General features: G+C 50.7%; 33 non-coding genes across 33 annotated transcripts; all 33 read right to left on the reverse strand.

Annotated features, from left to right (window-relative positions):
* Window positions 1-1,306: 1,306 nt before the first annotated feature.
* TRNAG-GCC (transfer RNA glycine (anticodon GCC)) lies at window positions 1,307-1,377 on the reverse strand. Its single transcript has one exon. It is a non-coding gene; the product is annotated as a tRNA-Gly (tRNA).
* A 649-nt stretch (window positions 1,378-2,026) lies between these two features.
* On the reverse strand, window positions 2,027-2,097 carry TRNAG-GCC (transfer RNA glycine (anticodon GCC)). Its single transcript has one exon. It is a non-coding gene; the product is annotated as a tRNA-Gly (tRNA).
* A 74-nt stretch (window positions 2,098-2,171) lies between these two features.
* TRNAG-GCC (transfer RNA glycine (anticodon GCC)) lies at window positions 2,172-2,243 on the reverse strand. The gene has a single exon. It is a non-coding gene; the product is annotated as a tRNA-Gly (tRNA).
* A 649-nt stretch (window positions 2,244-2,892) lies between these two features.
* Window positions 2,893-2,964, reverse strand: TRNAG-GCC (transfer RNA glycine (anticodon GCC)). Its single transcript has one exon. It is a non-coding gene; the product is annotated as a tRNA-Gly (tRNA).
* Window positions 2,965-3,036: 72 nt separating this feature from the next.
* On the reverse strand, window positions 3,037-3,107 carry TRNAG-GCC (transfer RNA glycine (anticodon GCC)). Its single transcript has one exon. It is a non-coding gene; the product is annotated as a tRNA-Gly (tRNA).
* A 218-nt stretch (window positions 3,108-3,325) lies between these two features.
* On the reverse strand, window positions 3,326-3,396 carry TRNAG-GCC (transfer RNA glycine (anticodon GCC)). Its single transcript has one exon. It is a non-coding gene; the product is annotated as a tRNA-Gly (tRNA).
* A 793-nt stretch (window positions 3,397-4,189) lies between these two features.
* TRNAG-GCC (transfer RNA glycine (anticodon GCC)) lies at window positions 4,190-4,260 on the reverse strand. Its single transcript has one exon. It is a non-coding gene; the product is annotated as a tRNA-Gly (tRNA).
* Window positions 4,261-4,478: 218 nt separating this feature from the next.
* On the reverse strand, window positions 4,479-4,549 carry TRNAG-GCC (transfer RNA glycine (anticodon GCC)). Its single transcript has one exon. It is a non-coding gene; the product is annotated as a tRNA-Gly (tRNA).
* Window positions 4,550-5,053: 504 nt separating this feature from the next.
* TRNAG-GCC (transfer RNA glycine (anticodon GCC)) lies at window positions 5,054-5,124 on the reverse strand. Its single transcript has one exon. It is a non-coding gene; the product is annotated as a tRNA-Gly (tRNA).
* Window positions 5,125-5,342: 218 nt separating this feature from the next.
* TRNAG-GCC (transfer RNA glycine (anticodon GCC)) lies at window positions 5,343-5,413 on the reverse strand. The gene has a single exon. It is a non-coding gene; the product is annotated as a tRNA-Gly (tRNA).
* Window positions 5,414-5,629: 216 nt separating this feature from the next.
* TRNAG-GCC (transfer RNA glycine (anticodon GCC)) lies at window positions 5,630-5,699 on the reverse strand. The gene has a single exon. It is a non-coding gene; the product is annotated as a tRNA-Gly (tRNA).
* A 220-nt stretch (window positions 5,700-5,919) lies between these two features.
* TRNAG-GCC (transfer RNA glycine (anticodon GCC)) lies at window positions 5,920-5,990 on the reverse strand. Its single transcript has one exon. It is a non-coding gene; the product is annotated as a tRNA-Gly (tRNA).
* A 217-nt stretch (window positions 5,991-6,207) lies between these two features.
* Window positions 6,208-6,278, reverse strand: TRNAG-GCC (transfer RNA glycine (anticodon GCC)). The gene has a single exon. It is a non-coding gene; the product is annotated as a tRNA-Gly (tRNA).
* A 938-nt stretch (window positions 6,279-7,216) lies between these two features.
* On the reverse strand, window positions 7,217-7,287 carry TRNAG-GCC (transfer RNA glycine (anticodon GCC)). Its single transcript has one exon. It is a non-coding gene; the product is annotated as a tRNA-Gly (tRNA).
* Window positions 7,288-7,649: 362 nt separating this feature from the next.
* On the reverse strand, window positions 7,650-7,720 carry TRNAG-GCC (transfer RNA glycine (anticodon GCC)). The gene has a single exon. It is a non-coding gene; the product is annotated as a tRNA-Gly (tRNA).
* Window positions 7,721-7,937: 217 nt separating this feature from the next.
* TRNAG-GCC (transfer RNA glycine (anticodon GCC)) lies at window positions 7,938-8,008 on the reverse strand. Its single transcript has one exon. It is a non-coding gene; the product is annotated as a tRNA-Gly (tRNA).
* Window positions 8,009-8,512: 504 nt separating this feature from the next.
* Window positions 8,513-8,583, reverse strand: TRNAG-GCC (transfer RNA glycine (anticodon GCC)). Its single transcript has one exon. It is a non-coding gene; the product is annotated as a tRNA-Gly (tRNA).
* Window positions 8,584-8,808: 225 nt separating this feature from the next.
* TRNAG-GCC (transfer RNA glycine (anticodon GCC)) lies at window positions 8,809-8,876 on the reverse strand. Its single transcript has one exon. It is a non-coding gene; the product is annotated as a tRNA-Gly (tRNA).
* A 365-nt stretch (window positions 8,877-9,241) lies between these two features.
* TRNAG-GCC (transfer RNA glycine (anticodon GCC)) lies at window positions 9,242-9,312 on the reverse strand. Its single transcript has one exon. It is a non-coding gene; the product is annotated as a tRNA-Gly (tRNA).
* Window positions 9,313-9,818: 506 nt separating this feature from the next.
* TRNAG-GCC (transfer RNA glycine (anticodon GCC)) lies at window positions 9,819-9,889 on the reverse strand. The gene has a single exon. It is a non-coding gene; the product is annotated as a tRNA-Gly (tRNA).
* A 73-nt stretch (window positions 9,890-9,962) lies between these two features.
* Window positions 9,963-10,033, reverse strand: TRNAG-GCC (transfer RNA glycine (anticodon GCC)). Its single transcript has one exon. It is a non-coding gene; the product is annotated as a tRNA-Gly (tRNA).
* Window positions 10,034-10,106: 73 nt separating this feature from the next.
* Window positions 10,107-10,177, reverse strand: TRNAG-GCC (transfer RNA glycine (anticodon GCC)). The gene has a single exon. It is a non-coding gene; the product is annotated as a tRNA-Gly (tRNA).
* Window positions 10,178-10,681: 504 nt separating this feature from the next.
* TRNAG-GCC (transfer RNA glycine (anticodon GCC)) lies at window positions 10,682-10,752 on the reverse strand. The gene has a single exon. It is a non-coding gene; the product is annotated as a tRNA-Gly (tRNA).
* A 217-nt stretch (window positions 10,753-10,969) lies between these two features.
* Window positions 10,970-11,041, reverse strand: TRNAG-GCC (transfer RNA glycine (anticodon GCC)). Its single transcript has one exon. It is a non-coding gene; the product is annotated as a tRNA-Gly (tRNA).
* A 217-nt stretch (window positions 11,042-11,258) lies between these two features.
* On the reverse strand, window positions 11,259-11,330 carry TRNAG-GCC (transfer RNA glycine (anticodon GCC)). The gene has a single exon. It is a non-coding gene; the product is annotated as a tRNA-Gly (tRNA).
* A 217-nt stretch (window positions 11,331-11,547) lies between these two features.
* On the reverse strand, window positions 11,548-11,618 carry TRNAG-GCC (transfer RNA glycine (anticodon GCC)). The gene has a single exon. It is a non-coding gene; the product is annotated as a tRNA-Gly (tRNA).
* Window positions 11,619-13,273: 1,655 nt separating this feature from the next.
* Window positions 13,274-13,344, reverse strand: TRNAA-GGC (transfer RNA alanine (anticodon GGC)). The gene has a single exon. It is a non-coding gene; the product is annotated as a tRNA-Ala (tRNA).
* A 73-nt stretch (window positions 13,345-13,417) lies between these two features.
* TRNAG-GCC (transfer RNA glycine (anticodon GCC)) lies at window positions 13,418-13,488 on the reverse strand. The gene has a single exon. It is a non-coding gene; the product is annotated as a tRNA-Gly (tRNA).
* A 71-nt stretch (window positions 13,489-13,559) lies between these two features.
* TRNAG-GCC (transfer RNA glycine (anticodon GCC)) lies at window positions 13,560-13,630 on the reverse strand. Its single transcript has one exon. It is a non-coding gene; the product is annotated as a tRNA-Gly (tRNA).
* A 1,226-nt stretch (window positions 13,631-14,856) lies between these two features.
* TRNAG-GCC (transfer RNA glycine (anticodon GCC)) lies at window positions 14,857-14,927 on the reverse strand. The gene has a single exon. It is a non-coding gene; the product is annotated as a tRNA-Gly (tRNA).
* A 506-nt stretch (window positions 14,928-15,433) lies between these two features.
* Window positions 15,434-15,505, reverse strand: TRNAG-GCC (transfer RNA glycine (anticodon GCC)). The gene has a single exon. It is a non-coding gene; the product is annotated as a tRNA-Gly (tRNA).
* A 217-nt stretch (window positions 15,506-15,722) lies between these two features.
* On the reverse strand, window positions 15,723-15,793 carry TRNAG-GCC (transfer RNA glycine (anticodon GCC)). Its single transcript has one exon. It is a non-coding gene; the product is annotated as a tRNA-Gly (tRNA).
* Window positions 15,794-15,866: 73 nt separating this feature from the next.
* TRNAG-GCC (transfer RNA glycine (anticodon GCC)) lies at window positions 15,867-15,937 on the reverse strand. The gene has a single exon. It is a non-coding gene; the product is annotated as a tRNA-Gly (tRNA).
* Window positions 15,938-16,120: the final 183 nt, after the last annotated feature.

Genomic DNA, 16,120 nt, shown 5'->3' on the forward strand with positions numbered 1-16,120 from the left:
GTGCTCTTCCTGGCACGACCACCAGTGCCATGCCGCTTCCGAGACGCATCTGGTGGGGTATGCGATCCGTAGTAACGCCTTCTTTGAGCAGTAGCCGAACGAATTTTGTGGTTGACTCAACTCCTTCGAAGTCTTCGTCTCTCCACTTGTCGCTGATAACTTCTTTCACTTCACCGTACTCCCGGAAAGCACGCCGCACAGTCTCTGCGTTGACGTCAAAGGCTACCCAATGCAAATTGAGACGCACCTCTTGCCTTTCTGGGTCGACGACGACGCAAGGCCAGTCTTTCACGGAGAGTAGGCCAGCGTCCAGAACTATCTTCTTGGCTTCATCTGTCTTCATGTTAAGAAGCCAGACGTGCGACATCTGATACGCTCCTATGCCGCTTACCTCTTGAATGATGCCTAGTTCCTTGAGCGGCTTTCGGAAGTCGTTAATCCCGTACGGACGCGCTGCGATGTCGCAGTGCAGAACCAACGTGCGTCTGAGTCCTTCTCCTGTGGGCAATGGTGGCAGAATTAAACGGTAGTCCTTGGGAAGCGATGTGCACGAGAAACCGCGGCAAGCGTCGGCCGCTGAAACAGCTCTTGAGGAGCCTGCCATCCTGCGTCCGCACGCGTCGGTGACCAGAAGCAGAATGCTGAACCACCGACGCCATTTGCTTACTCGTGCATTCATGGCTTGCAATATTGCGTAACAGCACGCGTGAGCTTTTCTAAAAATAACGATGCGTCAGCCGAAAACCAAACACGGGTCACCCGCGTGGCAGCCGAGTATTCTACCACTGAACCACCAACGCCAGTTGCTTACTCCTGCATTCAAGACATGCAATAATTCGTAACAGCACGTGTGAGCTTTTCTAAAAGTAGCAATGCTTCGGCAGGGAATAGAACACGGGTCACCCGCGTGGCAGGCGAGTATTCTACCACTGAACCACCGACGCCATTTGCTTACTCCTGCATTCATGTCATGCAATATTGCGAAACAGCACGCGTGAGCTTTTCTAAAAATAACGATGCGTCATCCGGGAACCAAACCCGGGTCACCCGCGTGGCAGCCGAGTATTCTACCACTGAACCACCGATGCCGTTTGCTTACTCCTGCATTCATGGCATGCATATATAGCGTAACAGCACGCGTGAGCTTTTCTAAAAATAACGATGCTTCAGCCGGGATTTGAACCCGGGTCACACGCTTGGCAGGGGAGTATTCTACCACTGAAGCACCGACGCCATTTGTTTACTGCGGAATTCATGACATGCAATATTGCGTAACAGCACGTGTGAGCTTTTCTAAAAATAACGATGCGTCAGCCGGGATTTGAACTCGGAACACCCGCGTGGCAGGTGAGTATTCTACCGCTGAACCACCGACGCCACTTGCTTACTCGTGCATTCATGGCATGCAATATTGCGTAACAGCACGCGTGAGCTTTTCTAAAAATAACGATGCGTCAACCGGGAACCAAACCCGGGTCACCCGCGTGGCAGCCGAGTATTCTACCACTGAACCACCAACGCCAGTTGCTTACTCTTGCATTCAAGACATGCAATATTTCGTAACAGCACGTGTGAGCTTTTCTAAACGTAGCAATGCTTCGGCAGGGAATAGAACACGGGTCACCCGCGTGGCAGCCGAGTATTCTACCACTGAACCACCAACGCCAGTTGCTTACTCCTGCATTCAAGACATGCAATAATTCGTAACAGCACGTGTGAGCTTTTCTAAAAGTAGCAATGCTTCGGCAGGGAATAGAACAGGGGTCACCCGCATGGCAGGCGAGTATTCTACCACTGAACCACCGACGCCATTTGCTTACTCCTGCATTCATGTCATGCAATATTGCGAAACAGCACGCGTGAGCTTTTCTAAAAATAACGATGCTTCAGGTGGGGATCGAACCCGGGTCAGCCGCGTGGCAGGCGCGTATTCTGCGACTGAACCACCAACGCCATTTGCTTGCTACTGCATTCGTGGCATGCATATTTAGCGTAACAGCACGCATGAGCTTTTTAAAGATAACGATGCGTCGGCCGGGAATTGAACCCGGGTCCCCCGCGTGGCAGGCGAGTATTCTACCACTGAAGCACCAACGCCATTTGCTTGCTCCTGCATTCATGGCATGCATATATAGCGTAACAGCACGCGTGAGCTTTTCTTAAAATAACGATGCTTCAGCCGGGATTTGAACCCGGGTCACACGCTTGGCAGGTGAGTATTCTACCACTGAACCACCGACGGCATTTGCTTACTCCTGTATTCATGGCATGCAATATTGCGTAACAGCACGCGTGAGCTTTTCAAAAAATAACGATGCGTCAGCCGGGAACCAAACCCGGGTCACCCACGTGGCAGCCGAGTATTCTACCACTGAACCACCGACGCCATTTGTTTTCTCCGGCATTCATGACATGCAATATTGCGTAACAGCACGTGTGAGCTTTTCTAAATGTAACAATGCTTCGGCAGGGAATCGACCCCGGGTCACCCGTGTGGCAGGCAAGCATTCTACCACTGAACCACAGACGCCATTTGTTTACTGCGGCATTCATGACATGCAATATTGCGTAATAGGACGGGTGAGCTTTTCTAAAAGTAACAATGCTTCGGCAGGGAATCGAACCCGGGTCACCCGCGCGGCAGCCGAGTATTCTACTACTGAACCACCAACGCCATATGCTTACTCCTGCATTCATGACATGCAATAGTTCGAAACAGCACGTGTGAGCTTTTCTAAAAATAACAATGCGTCGGCCGGGAATCGAACACCGGTCACCCGCTTGGCAGGTCAGTATTCTACCACTGAACCACCGACGCCGTTTGCTTACTCCTGCATTCATGGCATGCATTTATAGCGTCACAGCACGCGTGAGCTTTTCTTAAAATAACGATGCTTCAGCCGGGATTTGAACCCGGGTCACACGCTTGGCAGGTGAGTATTCTACCACTGAACCACCGACGGCTTTTGCTTACTCCTGTATTCATGGCATGCAAAATTGCGTAACAGCACGCGAGAGCTTTTCTAAATATAACGATGCGTCAGCCGGGAATCGAACCCGGGTCACCCGCGTGGCAGTCGAGTATTCTACCACTGAAGCACCGACGCCATTTGTTTACTGCGGCATTCATGACATGCAATATTGCGTAACAGCACGTGTGAGCTTTTCTAAAAATAACAATGCGTCGGCCGGGAATCGAACACCGGTCACCCGCTTGGCAGGTCAGTATTCTACCACTGAACCACCGACGCCGTTTGCTTACTCCTGCATTCATGGCATGCATTTATAGCGTCACAGCACGCGTGAGCTTTTCTTAAAATAACGATGCTTCAGCCGGGATTTGAACCCGGGTCAACCGCGTGGCAGGCGAGTATTCTACCGCTGAACCACCGACGCCATTTGCTTACTCCTGCATTCATGGCATGCAATATTGCGTAACAGCGCGCGTGAGCTTTTCTAAAAATAACGATGCGTCAGCCGGGAACCAAACCCGGGTCACCCGCGTGGCAGCCGAGTATTCTACCACGGAACCACCAACGCCAGTTGCTTACTCCTGCATTCAAGACATGCAATAATTTGTAACAGCACGTGTGAGCTTTTCTAAAAGTAGCAGTGCTTCGGCAGGGAATAGAACACGGGTCACCCGCGTGGCAGGCGAGTATTCTACCACTGAACCACCGACGCCATTTGCTTACTCCTGCATTCATGGCATGCAATATTGCGTAACAGCGCGCGTGAGCTTTTCTAAAAATAACGATGCGTCAGCCGGGAACCAAACCCGGGTCACCCGCGTGGCAGCCGAGTATTCTACCACGGAACCACCAACGCCAGTTGCTTACTCCTGCATTCAAGACATGCAATAATTTGTAACAGCACGTGTGAGCTTTTCTAAAAGTAGCAGTGCTTCGGCAGGGAATAGAACACGGGTCACCCGCGTGGCAGGCGAGTATTCTACCACTGAACCACCGACGCCATTTGCTTACTCCTGCATTCATGTCATGCAATATTGCGTAACAGCACTCGTGAGCTTTTCTAAAAATAACAATGCGTCAGGCGGGGATCGAACCCGGGTCAGCCGCGTGGCAGGCGCGTATTCTACGAATGAACGACCGACGCCATTTGCTTGCTCCTGCGTTCATGGCATGCATATATAGTGTAACAGCACGCGTGAGCTTTTTAAAGATAACGATGCGTCGGCCGGGAATTGAACCCGGGTCCCCCGCGTGGCAGGCGAGTATTCTACCACTGAAGCACCGACGCCATTTGCTTGCTCCTGCATTCATGGCATGCATATATAGCGTCACAGCACGCGTGAGGTTTTATAAAAATAACGATGCGTTTGCCGGGAATCAAATCCGGGTCATCTGCGTGAGGGCGAGTATTCTACCACTGAACCACCAATGCCATTTGCTTTCTCCTGCATTCATGGCATGCATATATAGCGTAACAGCATGCGTGAGCTTTTTTAAAAATAACAATGCGTCGGCCGGGAATCGAACCCGGGTCACCCGCGTGGCAGGCGAGTATTCTACCGCTGAACTACCGACGCCATTTGTTTACTCCTGCATACATGACATGCAATATTGCGGAAAGGCACGCAAGAACGTTTTTAAAATAAACGATGTGTCGGCCGCAAATGAAACCCGGATCAGCCGCGTGGCAGGCGAGTATTCTACCACTGAACCACCGACGCCATTTGCTTACTCCAGCATTCATGACATGCAATATGACGTAACATTACGTGTGAGCTTTTGTAAAAATAACGATGCGTCAGCTGGGATTTGAACCCGGGTCACCAGCGTGCCAGGCGAGAATTCTACCGCTGAACCACCGATGCCATTTGCTTACTCCTGCATTCATGGCATGCAATATAGCGTAACAGCACGCGTGAGCTTTTCTAAAAATAACGATGCGTCGGCCTGAAATCAAACCCGGGTCAACCGCGTGGCAGGCGAGTATTCTACCACTGAACCACCGATGCCATTTGCTGGCTCCTGCATTCAAGGCGCGCAATATTGTGAAATAGCACGCAGGAACTTTTTAAAATAAACGATGCGTCGGCCGGGAATTGAACCCGGGTCATCCGCGTGGCAGGCGAGTATTCTACCACTGAACCACCGACGCTGTTTGCTTACTCCTGATTTCATGGCATGCATATATAGCGTAACAGCACGCGTGAGCTTTTCTAAAAATAACGATGCTTCAGCCGGGATTTGAACCCGGGTCACACGCTTGGCAGGGGAGTATTCTACCACTGAAGCACCGACGCCATTTGTTTACTGCGGCATTCATGACATGCGATATTGCGTAACAGCACGTGTGAGCTTTTCTATAAATAACGATGCGTCAGCCGGGATTTGAACCCGGTACACCCGCGTGGCAGGCGAGTATTCTACCGCTGAACCACCGACGCCATTTGCTTACTCGTGCATTCATGGCATGCAATATTGCGTAACAGCACGCGTGAGCTTTTCTAAAATTACGATGCGTCAGCCGGGAACCAAACCCGGGTCACCCGCGTGGCAGCCGAGTATTCTACCACTGAACCACCAACGCCAGTTTCTTACTCCTGCATTCATGACATGCAATAATTCGTAAACGCACGCGTGAGCCTTTCTAAATATAACAATGCGTCAACCGGGAATCGACCCGGGTCACCCGCATGGCAGGCGAGTATTCTACCACTGAACCACCAACGCCATCTGCTTGCTCCTGCATTCATGGCATGCATATATAGCGTAACAGCATGCATAAGCTTTTATAAATATAACACTGCGTCTCCGCCGGGAATCGAACCCGGGTAACCCGCGTGGCAGCCGAGTATTCTACCACTGAACCACCAACGCCAGTTGCTTACTCTTGCATTCAAGATAAGCACAAATTCGTAACAGCACGCGTGAGCTTTTCTAAAAACAACGATGCTTCAGCCGGGATTCGAACCCGGGTCACACGCTTGGCAGGGGAGTATTCTACCACTGAACCACCGACGCCATTTGCTTACTCCTGCATTCACGGCATGCAATATTGCGTAACAGCACGCGTGAGCTTTTCTAAAAATAACGATGCGTCAGGCGAGAATCAAACCCGGGTCAGCCGCGTGGCAGGCGCGTATTCTACGACTGAACCACCGACGCCATTTGCTTGCTCCTGCATTCATGGCATAAATATATAGCGTAACAGCACGCGTGAGCTTTTTAAAGATAACGATGCGTCGGCCAGGAATTGAACCCGGGTCACCCGCGTGGCAGGCGAGTATTCTACCGCTGAACCACCGACGCCATTTGCTTACTCCTGCATTCATGGCATGCAGTATTGCGTAACAGCACGTGTGAGCTTTTCTAAAATTAACGATGCGTCAGCCGGGAACCGAACCCGGGTCACCCGCTTGGCAGCCGAGTATTTTACCATTGAACCACCAACGCCAGTTGCTTACTCCTGCATTCAAGATATGCAATAATTCGTAACAGCACGCGTGAGCTTTTCTAAAAGTAGCAATGCTTCGGCGGGGAATAGAACACGGGTCACCCGCGTGGCAGGCGAGTATTCTATCACTTAACCACCGACGCCATTTGCTTACTCCTGCCTTCATGGCATGCATATATAGCGTAACAGCACGCGCAAGTTTTTCTAAAAATAACGATGCGTCAGCTGGGATTTGAACCCGGGTCACCCGCGTGCCAGGCGAGAATTCTAACGCTGAACAATCGATTCCATTTGCTTACTCCTGCATTCATGGCATGCAATATAGCGTAACAGCACGCGTGACCTTTTTAAAAATAACGATGCGTCAGGCGGGAATCGATGCCGGGTCAGCCGCGTGGCAGGCGCGTATTCTACGACTGAACCACCGACGCCATTTGCTTGCTCCTGCATTCATGGCATGCATATATAGCGTAACAGCACGCGTGAGCCTTTTAAAGATAACGATGCGTCGGCCGGGAATTGAACTCGGGTCACCCGCGTGGCAGGCGAGTATTCTACCACTAAAGCATCGACGCCATTTGCTTGCTCCTGCATTCATGGCATGCAAATATAGCGTAACAGCACGCGTGAGCTTTTCTAAAAATAACGATGCGTTTGCCGGGAATCGAATCCGGGTCACCTGCGTGGCAGGCGAGTATTCTACCACTGAACCACCAACGCCACTTGCTTACTCCTGCATTCATGGCATGCTATATAGCGTAACAGCCCGCGTGAGCATTTTTAAAGATAACGATGCGCCGGCCGGGAATTGAACCCGGGTCACCCGTGTGGCAGGCGAGCATTTTACCACTGAACCACCGACGCCATTTGTTTTCTCCGGCATTCATGACATGCAATATTGCGTAACACCACGTGTGAGCTTTTCTAAAAATAACAATGCGTCGGCCGGGAATCGAACACCGGTCACCCGCTTGGCAGGTGAGTATTCTACCAATGAACCACCGACGCCGTTTGCTTACTCCTGCATTCATGGCATGCATATATAGCGTAACAGCACGCGTGAGCTTTTCTAAAAATAACGATGCTTCAGCCGGGATTCGAACCCCGGTCACACGCTTGGCAGGGGAGTATTCTACCACTGAACCACCGACGGCATTTGCTTACTCCTGTATTCATGGCATGCAATATTGCGTAACAGCACGCGAAAGCTTTTCTAAATATAACGAAGCGTCAGCCGGGAATCGAACCCGGGTCACCCACGTGGCAGTCGAGTATTCTACCACTGAAGCACCGACGCCATTTGTTTACTGCGGCATTCATGACATGCAATATTGCGTAACAGCACGTGTGAGCTTTTCTAAAAATAACGATGCGTCAGCCGAGATTTGAACCCGGGTCAGCCGCGTGGCAGGCGAGTTTTCTACCACTGAACCACCGACGCCATTTGCTTACTCCAGCATTCATGACATGCAATATGGCGTAACATTACGTGTGAGCTTTTCTAAAAATAACAATGTGTCAGCCGGGAATCGAACCCGGGTCACCCGCGTGGCAGTCGAGTATTCTACCACTGAACCACCGACACCGTTTGCTGGCTCCTGCATTCATGACGGGCAATATTGCGGAATAGCAGGCGGGAACTTTTCTAAAATAAACGATGCGTCGGCCGGGAATCGAACCCACGTCACCCGCGTGGCAGGCGAGTATTCTACAACTGAACCACCGACACCATTTGCTTTTTCCAGCATTCACAACAGTCAATATTGCGTAACAGCATGCGTAAGCTTTTCTAAAAATAACGATGCGTCAGCCGGGATTTGAACCCGGGTCACCCGTGTGCTAGGCGAGAATTCTACCGCTGAACCACCGATGTCATTTGCTTACTCCTGCATTCATGGCATGCAATATAGCGTAACAGCACGCGCGAGCTTTTCTAAAAATAACGATGCGTCGGCCTGGAATCAAACCCGGGTCACCAGCGTGGCAGGGGAGTATTCTACCACTGAACCACCGATGCCATTTGCTGGCTCCTGCATTCAAGGCGCGCAATATTGTGAAATAGCACGCAGGAATTTTTTAAAATAAACGATGCGTCGGCCGGGAATGGAACCCGGGTCACCCGCGTGGCAGGCGAGTATTCTACCACTGAACCACCGACGCTGTTTGGTGGCTCCTGCATTTATGGCGTGCAAAATTGCAGAATAGCACGCAGGAACGTTTCTAAAATAAACGATGCGTCAGCCGGCAATCTAACCCGGGATACCCGCGTGGCAGGCGAATATTTTACCACTGAACCACTGAACCACCGACGCCATTTGTTTACTCCTGCATTCATGACATGAAATGTTGCGTAACAGCACGTGTGAGCTTTTTTAAAAACAACTATGCGTCAGCCGGGAATTGAACCCGGGTCACCCGCGTGGCAGGCGAGTATTCTACCACTGAACCACCGCTGGCATTTGCTTCTTCCTGCATTCATGGCATGCATATTTAGCGTGATATCACGCGTGAGTTTTTCTAAATTTAACAATGCGTAGGCGGGGAATCGAACCTAGGTCACCCGCGTGGCAGCCGAGTATTCTACCACTGAACCACCAACGCCATTTCCTTACTGCTGCAGTCATGACATGCGATAATTCGTAACAGTACGCGTGAGCCTTTCTAAAAATAACAATGCGTCGACCGGGAATTGAACCCGGGTCACCCGCGTGGCAGCCGAGTATTCTACAACTGAACCACCAACGCCATTTTCTTACTGCTGCAGTCATGACATGCGATAATTCGTAACAGTACGCGTGAGCCTTTCTAAAAATAACAATGCGTCGACCGGGAATTGAACCCGGGTCACCCGTGTGGCAGGCGAGGATTTTACCACTGAACCACCGACGCCATTTGTTTTCTCCGGCATTCATGACATGCAATATTGCGTAACAGCACGTGTGAGCTTTTCTAAATGTAACAATGCTTCGGCAGGGAATCGACCCCGGGTCACCCGTGCGGCAGGCAATTATTCTACCACTGAACCACCGACGCCATTTGTTTACTGCGGCATTCATGACATGCAATAGTTCGTAACAGCACGTGTGAGCTTGTCTAAAAATAACAATGCGTCAGCCGGGAATCGAACAACGGTCACCCGCTTGGCAGGTGAGTATTCTACCAATGAACCACCGACGCCGTTTGCTTACTCCTGCATTCATGGCATGCATATATAGCGTAACAGCACGCGTGAGCTTTTCTAAAAATAACGATGCTTCAGCCGGGATTTGAACCCGGGTCACACGCTTGGCAGGGGAGTATTCTACCACTGAACCACCGACGGCATTTGCTTACTCCTGTATTCATGGCATGCAATATTGCGTAACAGCACGCGAAAGCTTTTCTAAATATAACGAAGCGTCAGCCGGGAATCGAACCCGGGTCACCCACGTGGCAGTCGAGTATTCTACCACTGAAGCACCGACGCCATTTGTTCACTGCGGCATTCATGACATGCAATATTGCGTAACAGCACGTGTGAGCTTTTCTAAAAATAACGATGCGTCAGCCGGGATTTGAACCCGGGTCAGCCGCGTGGCAGGCGAGTTTTCTACCACTGAACCACCGACGCCATTTGCTTACTCCAGCATTCATGACATGCAATATGGCGTAACATTACGTGTGAGCTTTTCTAAAACTAACAATGTGTCAGCCGGGAATCGAACCCGGGTCACCCGCGTGGCAGTCGAGTATTCTACCACTGAACCACCGACACCGTTTGCTGGCTCCTGCATTCATGACGGGCAATATTGCGGAATAGCAGGCGGGAACTTTTGTAAAATAAACGATGCGTCGGCCGGGAATCGAACCCACGTCACCCGCGTGGCAGGCGAGTATTCTACAACTGAACCACCGACACCATTTGCTTTTTCCAGCATTCACAACAGTCAATATTGCGTAACAGCATGCGTAAGCTTTTCTAAAAATAACGATGCGTCAGCCGGGATTTGAACCCGGGTCACCCGTATGCTAGGCGAGAATTCTACCGCTGAACCACCGATGTCATTTGCTTACTCCTGCATTCATGGCATGCAATATAGCGTAACAGCACGCGTGAGCTTTTCTAAAAATAACGATGCGTCGGCCTGGAATCAAACCCGGGTCACCAGCGTGGCAGGGGAGTATTCTACCACTGAACCACCGATGCCATTTGCTGGCTCCTGCATTCAAGGCGCGCAATATTGTGAAATAGCACGCAGGAATTTTTTAAAATAAACGATGCGTCGGCCGGGAATGGAACCCGGGTCACCCGCGTGGCAGGCGAGTATACTACCACTGAACCACCGACGCTGTTTGGTGGCTCCTGCATTTATGGCGTGCAAAATTGCAGAATAGCACGCAGGAACGTTTCTAAAATAAACGATGCGTCAGCCGGCAATCTAACCCGGGATACCCGCGTGGCAGGCGAATATTTTACCACTGAACCACCGACGCCATTTGTTTACTCCTGCATTCATGACATGAAATGTTGCGTAACAGCACGTGTGAGCTTTTTTAAAAACAACTATGCGTCGGCCGGGAATTGAACCCGGGTCACCCGCGTGGCAGGCGAGTATTCTACCACTGAACCACCGCTGGCATTTGCTTCTTCCTGCATTCATGGCATGCATATTTAGCGTGATATCACGCGTGAGTTTTTCTAAATTTAACAATGCGTAGGCGGGGAATCGAACCTGGGTCACCCGCGTGGCAGCCGAGTATTCTACCACTGAACCACCGACGCCATTTGTTTACTCCTGCGTTCATGACATGAAATGTTGCGTAACAGCACGCGTGAGCTTTTTTAGAAACAACTATGCGTCGGCCGGGAATCGAACCCGGGTCACCCGCGTGGCAGGCGAGTATTCTACCACTGAACCACCGCTGGCATTTGCTTCTTCCTGCATTCATGGCATGCATATTTAGCGTGATATCACGCGTGAGTTTTTCTAAATTTAACAATGCGTAGGCGGGGAATCGAACCTAGGTCACCCGCGTGGCAGCCGAGTATTCTACCAATGAACCACCAACGCCATTTCCTTACTGCTGCAGTCATGACATGCGATAATTCGTAACAGTACGCGTGAGCCTTTCTAAAAATAACAATGCGTCGACCGGGAATTGAACCCGGGTCACCCGTGTGGCAGGCGAGGATTTTACCACTGAACCACCGACGCCATTTGTTTTCTCCGGCATTCGTGACATGCAATATTGCGTAAAAGCACGTGTGAGCTTTTCTAAATGTAACAATGCTTCGGCAGGGAATCGACCCCGGGTCACCCGTGCGGCAGGCAAGCATTCTACCACTGAACCACCGACGCCATTTGTTTACTGCGGCATTCATGACATGCAATATTGCGTAACAGCACGTGTGAGCTTTTCTAAAACTAACAATGCTTCGGCAGGGAATCGCACCCGGGTCACCCGCGTGGCAGCCGAGTATTCTACTACTGAACCACCAACGCCAGTTGCTTACTTCTGCATTCATGACATGCAATAGTTCGTAACAGCAAGTGTGAGCTTTTCTAAAAATAACAATGCGTCGGCCGGGAATCGAACACCGGTCACCCGCTTGGCAGGTGAGTATTCTACCAATGAACCACCGACGCCGTTTGCTTACTCCTGCATTCATGGCATGCATATATAGCGTAACAGCACGCGTGAGCTTTTCTAAAAACAACGATGCTTCAGCCGGGATTCGAACCCGGGTCACACGCTTGGCAGGGGAGTATTCTACCACTGAACAACCGACGGCATTTGCTTACTCCTGTATTCATGACATGCAATATTGCGTAACAGCACGCGAGAGCTTTTCTAAATATAACGAAGCGTCAGCGGGGAATCGAACCCGGGTCACCCACGTGGCAGTCGAGTATTCTACCACTGAAGCACCGACGCCATTTGTTTACCGCGGCATTCATGACATGCAATATTGCGTAACAGCACGTGTGAGCTTTTCTAAAAATAACGATACGTCAGCCGGGATTTGAACCCGGGTAAGCCGCGTGGCAGGCGCGTATTCTACGACTGAACCAACGACGCCAGTTGCTTACTCCTGCATTCATGACATGCAATAATTCGTAACAGCATGTGTGAGCTTTTCTAACAGTAGCAATGCTTCGGCAGGGAATAGAACACGGGTCACCCGCGTGGCAGGCGAGTATTCTACCACTGAACCGCCGACGCCATTTGCACACTCCTGCATTCAAGGCATGCAATATTGTGTAACATGCGTGAGCTTTTCTAAAGATAACAATGCGTCGGCCATGAATCGAATCCGGGTCGCCCGCGTGGCAGGCGAGTATTCTACCACTGAACTACCGACACCATTTGTTTACTCCTGCATACATGGCATGCAATATTGCGGAAAGGCACGCAAGAACGCTTTTAAAATAAACGATGTGTCGGCTGGAAATCGAATCCGGGTCAGCCGCGTGGCAGGCGAGTATTCTACCACAGAACCGCCGACGCCGTTTGCTTACTCCAGCATTCATGACATGCAATATGGCGTAACATTACGTGTGAGCTTTTCTAAAAATAACAATGTGTCAGCCGGGAATCGAACGCGGGTCACCCGTGTGGCAGTCGAGTATTCTACCACTGAACCACCGTCACCGTTTGCTGGCTCCTGCGTTCATGACGGGCAATATTGCGGAATAGCAGGTGGGAACTTTTCTAAAATAAACGATGCGTCGGCCGGGAATCGAACCCACGTCACCCGCGTGGCAGGCGAGTATTCTACAACTGAACCACCGACACCATTTGCTTATTCCAGCATTCACAGCATGCAATATTGCCTAACAGCATGCGTAAGCTTTTCTAAAAATAACGATGCGTCAGCCGGGATTTGAACCCGGGTCACCCGCGTGCCAGGCGAGAATTCTACCGCTGAACCACCGATGCCATTTGCTTGCTCCTGCGTTCATGGCATGCAATATAGCGTAACAGCACGCGAGAGCTTCTCTAAAAATAACGATGCGTCGGCCTGGAATCAAACCCGGGTCACCCGCGTGGCAGGCGAGTATTCTACCACTGAACCACCGATGCCTTTGCTGGCTCCTGCATTCAAGGCGCGCAATATTGTGAAATAGCACGCAGGAATTTTTTAAAATAAACGATGTGTCGGCCGGGAATGGAACCCGGGTCACCCGCGTGGCAGGGGAGTATTCTACCACTGAACCACCGACGCCATTTGCTTACTCCTGCATTCATGACATGCAATGTTGCGTAACAGCACGCGTGAGCTTTTTTAAAAACAACTATGCGTCGGCCGGAAATTGAACCCGGGTAACCCGCGTGGCAGGCGAGTATTCTACCACTGAACCACCACTGGCATTTGCTTCTTCCGGCATTCATGGCATGCATATATAGCGTGATATCACGCGTGAGTTTTTCTAAATTTAACAATCCGTAGGCGGGGAAGTGAACCTGGGTCACCCGCGTGGCAGCCGAGTATTCTACCACTGAACCACCAACGCCAGTTTCTTACTGCTGCAGTCATGACATGCGATAATTCGTAACAGCACACGTGAGCCTTTTTAAAAATAACAATGCGTCTTCCGGGAATCAAACCCGGGTCACCCGCGTGGCAGGCGAGTATTCTACCACTGAAATACTAACGCCATCTGCTTGCCCCTGCATTCATGGCATGCATATATAGCGTAACAGCATGCATAAGCTTTTATAAAAATAACACTGCGTCAGCCGGGAATCGAACCCGGGTCAACCGCGCAGCAGGTGAGTATTCTACCACTGAACCACCAACACCACTTGCTTACTCCTGCATGCATGGCATGCATATATAGCGTAACAGCACGCGTGAGCTTTTTTAAAGATAACGATGCGTTGGCCGGGCATTGAACCCGGGTGACCCGTGTGGCAAGCGAGCATTCTACCACTGAACCACCGACACCATTTGTTTACTGCGGCATTCATGACATGCAATATTGCGTAACAGCACGTGTGAGCTCTTCTAAAAGTAACATTGCTACGGCAGGAAGTCGAACCCGGGTCACCCGCGTGGCAGCCGAGTATTCTACTACTGAACCACCGACGCCATTTGTTTACTGCGGCATTCATGACATGCAATATTGCGTAACAGCACGTGTGAGCTTTTCTAAAAATAACGATGCGTCAGCCGGGATTTGAACCCGGTTCACCCGTGTGCTAGGCGAGAATTCTACCGCTGAACCACCGATGTCATTTGCTTACTCCTGCATTCATGGCATGCAATATAGCGTAACAGCACGCGTGATTTTTCTAAAAGTAACGATGCGTCGGCCTGGAATCAAACCCGGGTCACCAGCGTGGCAGGGGAGTATTCTACCACTGAACCACCGATGCCATTTGCTGGCTCCTGCATTCAAGGCACGTAATATTGTGAAATAGCACGCAGGAATTTTTTAAAATAAACGATGCGTCGGCCGGGAATGGAACCCGGGTCACCCGCGTGGCAGGCGAGTATTCTACCACTGAACCACCGACGCTGTTTGGTGGCTCCTGCATTTATGGCGTGCAAAATTGCAGAATAGCACGCAGGAACGTTTCTAAAATAAACGATGCCTCAGCCGGCAATCTAACCCGGGATACCCGCGTGGCAGGCGAATATTTTACCACTGAACCACCGACGCGATTTGTTTACTCCTGCATTCATGACATGAAATGTTGCGTAACAGCACGTGTGAGCTTTTTTGAAAACAACTATGCGTCGGCCGGGAATTGAGCCCGGGTCACCCGCGTGGCAGGCGAGTATTCTACCACTGAACCACCGCTGGCATTTGCTTCTTCCTGCATTCATGGCATGCATATTTAGCGTGATATCACACGTGAGTTTTTCTAAATTTAACAATGCGTAGGCGGGGAATCGAACCTGGGTCACCCGCGTGGCAGCCGAGTATTCTACCACTGAACCACCGACGCCATTTGTTTACTCCTGCGTTCATGACATGAAATGTTGCGTAACAGCACGCGTGAGCTTTTTTAAAAACAACTATGCGTCGGCCGGGAATCGAACCCGGGTCACCCGCGTGGCAGGCGAGTATTCTACCACTGAACCACCGCCGGCATTTGCTTCTTCCTGCATTCATGGCATGCATATTTAGCGTGATATCACGCGTGAGTTTTTCTAAATTTAACAATGCGTAGGCGGGGAATCGAACCTAGGTCACCCGCGTGGCAGCCGAGTATTCTACCACTGAACCACCAACGCCATTTCCTTACTGCTGCAGTCATGACATGCGATAATTCGTACCAGTACGCGTGAGCCTTTCTAAAAATAACAATGCGTCGACCGGGAATTGAACCCAGGTCACCCGCGTGGCAGCCGAGCATTCTACCACTGAACCACCAACGCCATTTTCTTACTGCTGCAGTCATGACATGCGATAATTCGTAACAGTACGCGTGAGCCTTTCTAAAAATAACAATGCGTCGACCGGGAATTGAACCCGGGTCACCCGTGTGGCAGGCGAGCATTTTACCACCGAACCACCGACGCCATTTGTTTTCTCCGGCATTCATGACATGCAATATTGCGTAACAGCACGTGTGAGCTTTTCTAAATCTAACAATGCTTCGGCAGGGAATCGACCTCTGGTCACCCGTGCGGCAGGCAAGCATTCTACCACTGAACCACTGACGCCATTTGTTTACTGCGGCATTCATGACATGCAATATTGCG

Source organism: Rhipicephalus microplus, chromosome 2 (genome assembly GCF_043290135.1).
Source record: "Rhipicephalus microplus isolate Deutch F79 chromosome 2, USDA_Rmic, whole genome shotgun sequence".
In the NCBI taxonomy this organism is placed as follows: domain Eukaryota; kingdom Metazoa; phylum Arthropoda; class Arachnida; order Ixodida; family Ixodidae; genus Rhipicephalus; species Rhipicephalus microplus.